The sequence below is a fragment of the Monomorium pharaonis genome, chromosome 1 (assembly GCF_013373865.1).
Source record: "Monomorium pharaonis isolate MP-MQ-018 chromosome 1, ASM1337386v2, whole genome shotgun sequence".
In the NCBI taxonomy this organism is placed as follows: domain Eukaryota; kingdom Metazoa; phylum Arthropoda; class Insecta; order Hymenoptera; family Formicidae; genus Monomorium; species Monomorium pharaonis.
In genome coordinates, this window is record NC_050467.1 from 12729293 (window position 1) to 12742328 (window position 13036).

Sequence of the window (13036 nt, forward strand, 5' to 3'; positions counted from 1 at the left end):
ACTATTCTCAGAATCATCCATTGGAGGAGCCAGGTATTATCTATTATTTGTCGATGAAGCAACAGATTATCGCTTTGTTTATTTCATCAAGCATAAAGCTGACGTATTAGAGAAAATTAAAGAATTCGATTATAAAATAAAGAATAGATTTGGATATAAAAATTCTTCGAGCAGACAATGGAAGAGGGTATGTAAATCATCAAGTAGAGAGCTACTTAATGAAACGTAGAATTGATATGCAAAATATAACCCCGTACACGCCTGAACAAAACGGTAAGGCAGAAAGAGAAAATCGTACCATAGTTGAAAGCGCGCGGACTATGTTACAGACAAGAGAATTACCAACCAAGTTATGGGCTGAGGCAGTCAATAGGCCACATACATTTTAAACCGCACGACCATAAAGAAAGAAAAAAAAAGCTACCCCCTATGAGGAATGGCACAAAAAAAACCAGGACTCTCACACGTAAGAATATTTGAATCAGATGCCTATGCACACATAAAGCAGTTTAGACACAAGATGGACAAGAAAGCCTACAAACTAAAATTAGTAGGTTACCAAGACGAATCTACGAATTACAGACTATGGGATCCTTGGACCAACAAAGTAATAGTATCCAGAGATGTCACCTTCAACAAAGCGAGCATTTATACAGAAAACAAAGATAGAGGCACGGAAATACGACCACATTTAATACCAATTGATTCGGACGAAGATGCTTCTCTTTTCGACATCGAAACGACGTCTTTTCGAGAAATCATTTCTGACTGGGATGGCACGTGGATAATATTACGTTCAGTTCTGGTATAGGAGATGCTTGATAACTATCAACCTAATAAACATTGATATCTTGTAGAAATCGAAAAGATATCTTATTCAAGATGTCTTCAAGACATTTCTAAAAGATATCTAAAAAGATTTTGTCGAAGATATCTTCATAGAATTTCTAAAAGATATCTAAAAGATTTCTTTAAGACATCTTAAAAGATGTCTTAAAAATTTTCGAATTAGACATGTCAAAGATATCTAACAAGGGAACGGACAGAACTGTCCCTCACCGATTTTAATGAGCTTCGGATATGTTGTAGAACATAAGAAAATATTAGACCCATATTTTTTTTTATCTGCGTATCTCGACATTTAGGGGTTGAAACCACCCCTCGAAAATAACGCATTTTTTCGTTTTTTGCGAATATCTTTGAAACTATAAGGTTTATGAAAAAATGTTCTATACGAAAGTTTTATGGCATTTTATACTCTTTACAACAGTATATTTATATTTTTTTAAAATTTCAAATTTTTTAATTTATCCCACCCCCCACCCCTTTTTTTCAACATTTTAAAAATTTTGTAAGGACAAAAATTAAAGAGCATTAAAAGCCGAATCCACCCATATATAATAACATATGGGTTCCATCATTCTCAATTATTAGCAAAACGAGATAGTAATCTCGCGCTATAGGTGCTGCGCTAGAAGTAGTGTCGCGTTATTTCTTTAGTCGCGTCACACTCAATAACTGCCTCTTCTGCGTATATTTTTATATTAAAACATAAAAATGGATTAATCTTAATTATATAATACGCAACGTATTACACGATATAAAGCATAAATGCATATATATAACAAAAGTAGCATATATATACGTATGTGCCTACGTACATTTTCATTGTTACAAATGCGAATATAAATTAATATGAAGCAAAATATTTTTTAACATTTAAAACTGCAAATACAATATAACAAAATATATAATATCAAGAGAAAAATATAAAACATAAACTGCAATAACTATTTGCATAATTATATTATTTACACTATATGCACGTAGCACGCCCTGATAATAAAGATAATGTAAGTATATAAGTATATAATTTAATTTAATTTGAAGTTTGAAAATACATTTATACGGATGTATATATACATTTTGCATACGACACGGACAAATAACTTTAATATCAGTGTTGATAGAGGGACCGGTTGTTTTCGCGCAAGTGCATCACGTGAGGCTTCAAAAAAATATCCATTAGTAATAGGAAGGAGATCTTTGATCGTACATCTTGCACACGACAACGTATAAATATAGTAACAGTGATAGACGGATCGGTTGTTCTCGCGCAGGCGTGAGGCTTCAATAAAGCATCATCTCCTTCCTATTACTAATAGATACTTTATTGAAGCCTCTCGCCTGCGCGAGAACAACCGATCCGTCTATCACTGTTACTATATTTATACGTCGTGTGCAAGATGTACGATCAAAGATCTCCTTCCTATTACTAATAGATATTTTATTGAAGCCTCACGTGATGTGCTTGCGCGAAAACAACCGGTCCCTCTATCAACACTGATATTAAAGTTATTTGTCCGTGTCGTATGCAAAATGTATATATACATCCGTATAAATGTATTTTCAAACTTCAAATTAAATTAAATTATATACTTATATACTTACATTATCTTTATTCTCAGAGCGTGCTACGTGCATATAGTGTAAATAATATAATTATGCAAATAGTTATTGCAGTTTATGTTTTATATTTTTCTCTTGATATTATATATTTTGTTATATTGTATTTGCAGTTTTAAATGTTAAAAAATATTTTGCTTCATATTAATTTATATTCGCATTTGTAACAATGAAAATGTACGTAGGCACATACGTATATATATGCTACTTTTGTTATATATATGCATTTATGCTTTATATCGTGTAATACGTTGCGTATTATATAATTAAGATTAATCCATTTTTATGTTTTAATATAAAAATATACGCAGAAGAGGCAGTTATTGAGTGTGACGCGACTAAAGAAATAACGTGACACTACTTCTAGCGCAGCACCTATAGCGCGAGATTACTATCTCGTTTTGCTAATAATTGAGAATGATGGAACCCATATGTTATTATATATGGGTGGATTCGGCTTTTAATGCTCTTTAATTTTTGTCCTTACAAAATTTTTAAAATGTTGAAAAAAAGGGATGGGGGGTGGGTTAAATTAAAAAATTTGAAATTTTTAAAAAATATAAATATACTGTTGTAAAGAGTATAAAATGCCATAAAACTTTCGTATAGAACATTTTTTCATAAACCTTATATTTTCAAAGATATTCGCAAAAAACGAAAAAATGCGTTATTTTCGAGGGGTGGTTTCAACCCCTAAATGTCGAGATACGCAGATAAAAAAAAATATGGGTCTAATATTTTCTTATGTTCTATAACATATCCGAAGCTCATTAAAATCGGTGAGGGACAGTTCTGTCCGTTCCCTTGTAAATGAAAGATCTATACAAGATATCTTAACCTCTTCCTGGCCAGAAGTCTTATAAAACTTATAATTAAATTTACGGAAAATACAACATATTCATTTAGCTAAAATTATTTCTTTTAACATAATACATGCATTTATTTCGAAATAATTTGATATATATGTTACTTTAATGACACTTTATATACTGTCTCATGCTTCATAAAGTGCAACATAATTATATTTTTATATACATATTTTTAAACACTTTTATTGCAAATGACGCTAAACAATCATTTTAACAATAAATAGTAATATAAAGTTCAAATACAACAAAAAATATTCACTTTTTTTCGAACTAAAAGCCTAATAATATTAGGCGTTAGAGTGATGTTATCTTCTTCGTAGTTTATTTCACTGACAAAGACAAAAATGTTTTAGTATTAAAATTTAAAAAGTCGGCCATAAAAGGGTTGATTTTCTAGAGGTTAAAAATGTTTTTTATATATATATCTTGAAGAGCAATTCTAGAATTGCTTTAAGATATCTATAAACGTCATTATATATTTAATTATTACTCAACATTAAAAAAAAAGACATTTTAAATCATAATTTAGTTCATGTAGCGGTGAAACATCCGCCACAATACAATATGCACACGCGTGCAGCATCTACAGTCGTGATGTAGTTTGCGGAATCGCCGCTATAGACGACGCGATGCTGTCTTTCTCGTGATATAATTTACATTCTGAGAGCTATATAAGAAGATCACTTACGGTGATGGATTAACTTATTACGATAGCAATCGTAGTAAGCTCTCAACTCTCTTAGAACCTACGTAATAAATTTTTTGTATCCTGATGGAGAATTCCACGGGTCTTCTCGGAGAAAGCTCTCTGAGCCTCCGCATAAATGTATAAACCTTTATAAATGTCTAAAAAAAATTCTAAAAAAGGTCTTCAAGACGTACAAAAGACATCTTTATGATGTCTCATATAGATTTTTTGGATTTCTAAAAGACATCTTTTAGATATCTTTAAGATATCTTTTAGATTTCTTCAAGATATTTTTTAGATTTCTTCAAGATGTCTTTTAGACATCGCCAGATATCTAAAAGATATCTCAAACTGTTGCATGAGACATCTTTTAGATCGCGAAAAGATATCTTTTCGTAAAAAATGCGAGATATCGCAAGATGTCTTTTAGAAATCTAAAAGACATCTTTTTGTCTATATCTTTTGTCTATATAGGAATATTCATCAAAGTTTTACAATAACAATTTTGCATGTATTACATTCAAGTTTTACTAAAACTATATATAAAATGAAGTATTTTTGTAATACTGTTCTTTTAAACAATTTTTTTAATATCTATATTGCCATAACAGTAAAAAATATTTGTTTAAAAAAAATATATTTATAAATAAATTTTATAAATAATTAAATGTGGGGAAAAGTTGCAAAAAATGAATACAAAATCTTGAACTGACGTGTGAAAACATTTTTCATGCCTTAAACCAAGCAATATTTTAGAAGGGAAACTAGCTATGGAATTTTGTCTGTTTTGACGGATCTAACCCTAACCAAATTTTGGCTAACTTTCACGAATTAAATAAAATGTGTTTGGATCACTCATGTTACGTTCGGGTGTGTTTTCGCGTGCCTGAAATCGCGCGCGGTGAGTCAGGCGCGCGTGTCGTGTTTCATACGCGTATAGTTGCGCGTAAGAACAAGAGAGAGACAGAGAGAGTGTTCGTTGGAGAAGGGAGCTTGCGCTACTGCAAGACGTTGCTGTGTCGTTGGCCGAGCGGTAATACCGCGGCACCGGGAGAAGAAAAGAAAAAAAATAAAGATAAAAGAAAAGAGAACACATGAAATTTTTTTTTATTCGCTTATTGTGAGGTTTATTTATATGTTTTGGATACGATGGATATCTTTCCAATTTTCTTTATAGTATATTTAGGCTGGGGGAGTGGAAGAGGTGTCGGATCCACCGGTTGACTATATTTTGTTGGTGGTTCCGCGTTAGCTGGGACGGATTTTTCGTGGCTGACGCGTCGGGAGCGCTCAGGAGGTTTAGTAGTTGTCCCAGGGAGAGCTTACGGAAGCCGATTCCTCTGGGGGATTACTAGGGCTCCCGTTTTAGTCCGCTCCAAAATGTTTACGATTTCGTCGCCGCGGATTTTGGGGCCGGGAAGGCGCGCACGATCAGGAGCGTATGTTGGTGGGGGCCCGCGTTAGTTAGGCCCTAAGGCGTGGGTCCTCGGTTTCTGAAGAAGACGAGGGCTCCTCGATATACCCCTGTTTAAAAACAGAAGGGTCAAACTCGCCGTCCTGATAAATCTGACGCCGTAGCCTTTTTATTTGGTAGGCCCTTCCGGCTCGACGTCCCCTGCGTTTTCGGGCCATCTAGTATGAGTATAATAATAGAGAATAAACATTTTTTATATGCACTCACTCGAAATAAAAGCGGTACACCTAAAATTTATCAAAAAATCACTGAACTTCCAATGACGATAACTACGCGAGTAATAAAGATAGAAAGGTTTTTAAAAAAAGAAATTAAAGCTTCAAATGTCTACTTTAAGAATCGATTTATTAAAATTTTGTGTGATAATTTTTTTCAAAATGGCGTATGACAAAGCGAGAGCATGCGAAATTGAGAATTATTGGTCCAAGTTTGCGACGATCCATGGCGTGAGGCAAGTATCGCAACTTAATTGGATAAAAAGCATGCGATAGAACAGAGTCTCCCCTTCAAAATGCTTTTTTACTCGTCCCGATACGATGATTTTTCGCTGAGATACGCGCATTTAAACTAAAAAACTGCCTTTTTATTCAAATGCGCATATCTCAGCGAGAAATCATCGTATCGAGACGAATAAAACAGCATTTTGAAGGGGAGACTCTGTATTATCGCATACTTTTTATTCCATTAAGTTGCAACACTTGCCTCTTGTCATGGATCGTCGTCAACTTGGACCAATATTTCTCAACTCAGACCAATATTTTTCAATTTCGCGTGTTTTCGTTTTACCATCCGCCATTAAAAAAAAACGTATCACACATAATTGTGATATAAAATTTGTTTAAGTGGCAGACCGAATCTTGAAAATGCTTCTTGGAAAACCCTGCTAGCTGCATTAAGTGCTGAGATATTTAATTTTGAATGTTTAGCAATGCTCAATTTTAACTATTGCAAGAATAACATTTCCCGGTTTCGGTAACAACTATGGTATTTTAAAGCTCGAAACCGTCCTCGGATTGTGAGCGTTCGACGTATATGTGGATATGTGTTGCGTAACTGATGAATCACGGAATTTTACAACTCCAGACTCACATTAACACAAGCAAATCTGAGTAGTTATGTGAACGAAGCTTCCCAATTAGGGAATTTTGATATTCGATTTTACTGTCATATGTAATAAAAATAAGCGACTTTCATCTGACTATTTCTTATTAAAAAAGGTTTTACCGTTGGCATTAGCGTTACCCAATGTGGGGAGGGTCTCGTTAGCGCACATTTTGATAGCGCACAACCCGATAGCGCACATCCCGATAGTGCACAGATCAAAATAGACACAACAGGCTGAGTGAAACGGATACAGTAACAAACGGACACAGTGCGAAACGGACAAGATAACAAACGAACTTACCACATAGGTTTGCGACTTTCCAGGGCACCCCCACTGACGGGGTAGGTGCGGGAAAGGGAGCGAAGCCCCCTTGCATCCACTGCGCGCGCGTGTGTGTGTGTGGCCACACTTTGTACTGTACCACATGAGTTTGCGACTTTCTACGCGTAGCGAGGCCCCACACTCCCTCCTCTCCCTTGTTTATATTCGACTACATTTAGTAAACATTACATGCCTATAGAATTTCATTGAAAACTTTGCACAAATTAATTTTTGTCTGATTGACACTGTCTGTTTGTTACTGTGTCCGTTTTATTCAGCCTGCTATGTCCATTTTGATTTGTGCGCAACTGGGACTCACTCGCGCTATTGAGATGTGAGCTATCGGGATATGCGCTATCGGGTTGTGCGCTATCGGGATGTGCGCTATTGGGAATTTACTAAATTTTTATGTGTGTTATCGGGATGTGCGCTGTCGAGATAATGCGCTTTTTACTTTGTGCGCTATCAGACTAATATGCATTTTTTTACTGTGCAATATCAGGACGTGTGCTACCGGGAATTTACTAAATTTTTATGTGTGCTATCGGGATGTGGAGCTGATAAAGCTCAATGAACTTTTTCTACGTGGTAAAATCGAATATCAAAATTTTTTAATGAGGAAGCTTCGTTCACATAACTATTCAGATTTGTTTGTGTTAATGTGAGTCTGGAGTAGTAAAATTCCGTGATTCATCAGCTACGCAACACATATGCACATATACGTCGAACGCTCACAATCCGAGGATGGTTTCGAGCTTTAAAATACCATAGTTGTTAGCGAAACCCGGAAATGTTATTCTTGCAATAGTTAAAATTGAGCATTGCTAAAAATTCAAAATTGAATATCTCAGCACCTAATGCAGCTAGCAGGGTTTTCCAAGAAGCATTTTCAAGATTCGATCTGCCACTTAAACAAATTTTATATCACAATTATGTGTGATACGTTTTTTTTTTTAATGGCGGATGGTAAAATGCGCATTTGAATAAAAAGGCAGTTTTTTAGTTTAAATGCGCGTATCTCAGCGAAAAATCATCATATCGAGACGAGTAAAAAAACATTTTGAAGGGGAGACTCTGTTCTATCACATGCTTTTTATCCAATTAAGTTGCGATACTTGCCTCACGCCATGAATTGTCGCAAACTTGGACCAATATTTCTCAATTTCGCATGCTCTCGCTTTGTCATACGCCATTTTGAAAAAAATTATCACGCAAAATTTTAATAAAACGATTTTTAAATAGACATTTGAAGCTTTAATTTCTTTTTTTAGAAACCTTTCTATCTTTATTATTCGCGTAGTTATCGTCATTAGAAGTTCAGTGATTTTTTGATAAATTTTAGGTGTACCGCATTTTTTTCGAGTCAGTGTATCTATATATATATATATATATATATATATATATATATATACACGTATATATATATATATATGAAAAGAAAAGAATAAGAAAGTGAGTACGCGGGGGCGGAAACCAAGAAAAAGATAAGAATATGCGGTGATCCCTTTCTTTTTTGGGCACCCGGGATCCGTGGGAGGATCGGCAAGCAATGCTATTAAGTTGTGGGCTGAGAAGAGAGAGAGAGAAGGTGGTTTCGAGGCTCCAACTGAAAAGAATCGCCCTCAGGGAAGCGCCAATTTAGGGGGAGGAATAAATAGGGCCTGAAAAAAGTCGTCCTCAGAGAGGCGCCAATTCAGGGGGAGGAATCGGTGTAAGGATCCCAAAGCTGCCCTCAGGGAGGCGACTCACTGACTTAAAGAAATAATGAGGGGTTGTTGCATTGCCGGAGGTTAAAAACAGATTAGGCTAACGGGAGTACTCACGAAATAATGATGTAAAAGATTTTAATATAAGAATTCTTTTGATTAATGCGCGTGCGTGGTGCCGAAAAGAAACAGGTTTATGTGCACACGGAACTTCACACAAAAAAAAAGAAAAGAAAGAAACAGATGTGATTCACTTATTAAATTTTTATTCACTCACTTGTGTGCACTATATAACAAACACGAAATTTATATACAAAGTATTTTCGTAGCACCGTTTAGGCGAGAACAATGCGCGGAAGAGAGGCTGAACGCGCGTGGTGGGAATTGACTCACTAGCACAGAGACTAAGAAAATTAGTTCGCGGAAATAACCGATAAATTGGTAGAATTTACCTTTGAATTCCACAAGTTCGCTCGAAGAAGGCACTTCCTGGCGATTTTACTGATTGCCGTGATCTGCCGATGTTTAAGTCACAGTTGTCGTCACGTCGTGTCTGTCTGTCTGTCTATAAAAGTTCGGATATGAATAGTCTCACGATCTTTTAATTTTTCTCTCTTGGTGGAGATGCGCGAGCGAATTGATATACTGTAGCAAGTTCTAGACCAATGAATCGGAGAAGAGAAAAGCTCTGCGGTGCCGGGATTTCGGTTTATACATTATCGGTTTGGTGATCTCGCAGGGTGCGAGTGAGTCCCAGATGCATACAGTAATAAACAGACACAGCAGGCTGAGTAAAACGGACACAGTAACAAACGGACACAGACCAAACGGACACAGTAATAAACGGACACAGTAACAAACGGACACAGACCAAATACGCACACTGCACATGCGCACGGACCAAATGCAATTCATGTACATTGCAAGCAGAGTAAAGTCCACATAGGTTAGCGACTTGGACGGGGTGGGTGCGGGAGGGGGGCCGAAGGCTCCCCTTGCACCCCCCCCCGTGTGTGTGTGTGTGTGTGTGTGTGTGTGTGTGTGTGTGTGTGTGTGTGTGTGTGGTGCGTGCAAAGCATTCACTGCATCACATGGGTTTGCGACTTTCCGTTGTGTGTCCGTTTATTACTGTGTCCGTTTGTTACTGTGTCCGTTTCACTCAGCCTGCTGCGTCCGTTTTTATTACTGTGCGCATCTGGGACGCTTCCCAGGGTGCGAGGGGATTTTAGCCCTCGAGACCCGGTCGGAATTATCCTTGTGATTTTCATGTTTCACGCACGTGTACTCGCTAGGTACTCGTATTTAGCGCTTGATACATGATTCACTGTGCAAATATCTCCTTGCTGATAAATATTATTATGAATACATATGTGCACGTTTATATATATTAAAATTTAAGGAGGAAAGAAAATTAATATAATTTGTGTTTTTAAGAGTATACACATATATATATAAATGCGCACATGCATTCGTACATATACACAATTTGATGTATTTGTCTGTGGCCAGAGCAGGCAGCCTCGCCCATGCATCCATGGGCCCATTGCGGCGTGCTGCGCGTATTTTAGCGCTGAACGTAACACTCACAACCTTTTTAATCAAACTTCATAACTTTTCGTACAAACTTCAAACAATTCCGTATAATAACTTTGTTCAATTAATATATTCCGGCTAAGTGTCGGGTGAAAAAATAATTAATTAATTACAAATAAACGAATGACTCACGAACCTTTGTAATTGCACTTCAAACCTCTTCATACAAAATACAAACGATTGCATATAGCAATTATTTAAAAAAACGTACATTTCCGGTCAAGCGTACGCGAATATAAATTCCTATTTGCGTTCGCGATGACTCGTGAAAATGTGCTCTACTAATTCCGTTAACTATTCTTCCCCCGGATTGGTCGAGCCGATGCCTATGACACGCGGCTATTTTGAATGGATAAGCACTGCATGCTGCACCGCGTCTTTATTTTACCAGCATCGAATTGATAAAATTTATTACTTGTCCTATGAAGACTAAAACCAGGAGACCAAACTAAGCCTGATTTCGCTTCCAAAAATGAAGCGAATCTGTTAAAAATCTGTTAGAAATGTAGTACCATATGGTGGCGCTGGCGACAATGATTTATCGGAAAAATATGAGTTATAACGACAAATAATTGTAAGAACTCAAATATTTGACAATAAAAGCAAATTTATAATAAAAATCTCAGCAATTTTATATTTTAGTGTACCTATCTCAGTTTTCTTATACCAATATTTCGGTGTAACCCGGTGTATCAGCATCGTCAGCGCCACTACTGGGTACATTTGGTACTACATTTCTAACAGATTTTCGCTTCACTCAAAACCACGGAGATCGGTCTCCTCGTTCTAGTCTTCATAACTTGTACGATAACTGCTTCAAGCTCCCCCCGAGACCCATCTGCTTTACACATATAAGCTGCGCTATAATATACATCGGGTTCGGTGACCTGTCAAGAATACTGCGCGATTTGTAATGTACTACTAGCCACCCGCAGTATCTTATACGAGTGTCGCGCCTGTATCAGCATATTTGAGAGATTCCTGCGTTATCTTGAACAGAGCGATGACCTTCCAACTGACTTTACTGAAGTCTATTGTCCACTATTGTATAATCACTATTGTCGCGATCTCAGAAGATCCGGTGTGTTAATTTTGTAAATTTGTCTAATTTCACGAGTCATAAACACATCAGAGTGCAGGGCAGTGGCCGCGATTTCATAATTGGCCGCGTGCTCCTCCTGGGCAGCAATCATGTAACTTTTTCTTTAAGGCGGAAACATGAAAAGTGAAGTTTCAAGTTACCCCAGCAAACACAACGTTACATGTAACGTGCTTGTTAGTTGTAATTTCCCACTCAATAATATAATTGCAATATAACACACGTGTTATATTACAATTACATTGTTGAGTGGGAAATTACAACTAACAGGTACGTTACATGTAACTTGGTGTTTGGTGGGACTAGTCTTTTTCTATTCAACACCAACAGAAAGAGATAGTTACATGAAACTTTTTACTTTTCACGTTTCCGTCCTAGAGGAAAAATTACATGATCGATACCCTGCATGTAACACCATGTTTGTTGATGAAAAGTTTCACACTAAACATCTTACGTATTCGTCGGAATTTATGGTTACGTTCCAAATAAGCTTTCGCTAACTATTTTTTTAGTTACAAAGTTGGTAACCTTTTAATTAACTTTGTTTTGTTTTATTATGAATCAGCTGATTCAGTTTAATTTATCGTATTTATTAATAAGCAAAAATGAATATTGCTACATTAAACGAAGCCTTTTCAAGTTCAAGTGATGAAAGTGATAAAGAATTAATGAATTTTATTAATATGCTTGAAAATTAAAACCGCTGCACACCTAAAAAACCAAGAGTTGCAAATTTTATTTAAACTGTTGTTTATATGTATAACAATGAAGAATTTCGAGAATCTTTTAAGTATATAATTATATGTAATAGAATGTAAAATATTTTTACAAAAAAATTGAAAATTAATAAATAATAAAAATTGTAATTTTTATTATTAGAATGAGACGCTTGACTTTTAATTACTCATTATTGTTATTAAGAGATGATTTAGAGAATGAAAAAAATTGTGGCAGAATGCCCATTTCTGCAGAAAAGCAGTTGTACATAGCCCCATATATATTATATTAGGGGCATATCAGATTCATATAGGTAAATACTTTGATAAGGTTTCGTTTAATACAGCAATATTCATTTCTGCTTATTAATAAATGCGATGAATTCAACCGAATCAGCTGATTCATAAGAGAACAAAATAAAGTTAAAGGGTTACCAACTTTGTAACTAAAAAAATAGTTAGTGAAAGCTTATTCGGAACGCACCCTATATTACGTGATCACATAACGAAATCCGCATGAGATTGGTCACTTTTCACTGATTCGGTCTAGGGAAAAACTTACATGATCGAGGCTCTGATTTTTACAGTGGAACAATAAAATTGCACTCAGTGCGCATCAGTGTTGCACTAGTTTTCCCAGTAGAAAACGCTATGTGTATGTGTTTGTCTGCATTGTAATGAGCTTGGGTTCGCGTAGGTTCGCTACATTAAAATATAATATATCTGGAACAAGTGCGAACGCTAGTGTCGCGATCCGACAAAGAGGGTCTAAGGCCGGCATTTATAGTCGGATTTTATATTTAAGATCATCTTAAGTACAGTCTTAAAATGCCATCAGCTAATCACAGAGCCGTATTAGCATCTTAAGACATTGCTTGAGACGATCTTTAAATAAGATTTGACTATGAATACCACCCTAAGAGGTATCCTTGTCCTTTTTTTACTAACGCGATCACGTGACTGTACAATTCCGTAAAAAGTTTATGAACAAGTAGTTAA